The sequence below is a fragment of the Curcuma longa genome, chromosome 21 (assembly GCF_044706935.1).
Source record: "Curcuma longa cultivar G26 ecotype Majalengka, Jawa Barat chromosome 21, ITB_CL_G26_1.1, whole genome shotgun sequence".
In the NCBI taxonomy this organism is placed as follows: Eukaryota; Viridiplantae; Streptophyta; class Magnoliopsida; order Zingiberales; family Zingiberaceae; genus Curcuma; species Curcuma longa.
The window spans coordinates 4,755,861-4,756,762 of record NC_133881.1 but is presented as its reverse complement, the minus strand read 5'-3'; positions in this window follow the sequence as shown (position 1 = coordinate 4,756,762).

Genomic DNA, 902 nt, shown 5'->3' with positions numbered 1-902 from the left:
CATCCGATCCAGAGAACGAGCTACCGAGCCCTCTCTGACCTAGTCCGGAGAACGAGCTACCGAGCCCTCTCCGACTCAAACCGATCCAGAGAACGAGCTACCGAGCCCTCTCTGACCTAATCCGGAGAACGAGCTACCGAGCCCTCTCCGACTCAATCCGGTCCAGAGAACGAGCTACCAAGCCCTCTCTGACCTAGTCCGGAGCACGAGCTACCGAGCCCTCTCCGACTCAATCCGGTCCAGAGAACGAGCTACCAAGCCCTCTCTGACCTAGTCCGGAGAACGAGCTACCGAGCCCTCTCCGACTCTATCCGGTCCAAAGAACGAGTTACCGAGCCCTCTCTGACCTTATCCGTCATTGATCAATCTGAATATATTGAACTTAATTCTTATCTAATTAAACTGAACTTAAATCTGTGTCAACATCAAAATAACAATCGGGACAAAACTGCATCAACATTATGGACAGAGTTTTCAAGAAGCAGCTCGAGCGTAATGTGGAAGTATATGTGGACGACATTCTTATTAAATCTCTCCGAGCTGACCTCCTCACGACTGATATGGAAGAAATATTCGCTACACTCCGACAGTATGACCTGAAGCTAAATCCTAACAAATGCTTATTCAGAGTCAAAAGTGGATGCTTCCTAGGATATGTGGTTACAGAACGAGGAATCGAAGCCAACCCAGCTAAGGTTCGAGCTGTATAAGACATGACTTCTCCCCGAAGTATCAAAGATGTGCAGCAACTGGTGGGACGCATCACGACTCTATCTCGCTTCATCTCTCACTCGGCGGGAAAAAGTTTACCTTTCTTCAAGATCTTGCGGAAAGCGGCTCGATTTTCATGGGATGATAAATGTGAACAAGCTTTCACCGAGCTAAAGCAATACCTGACTGAT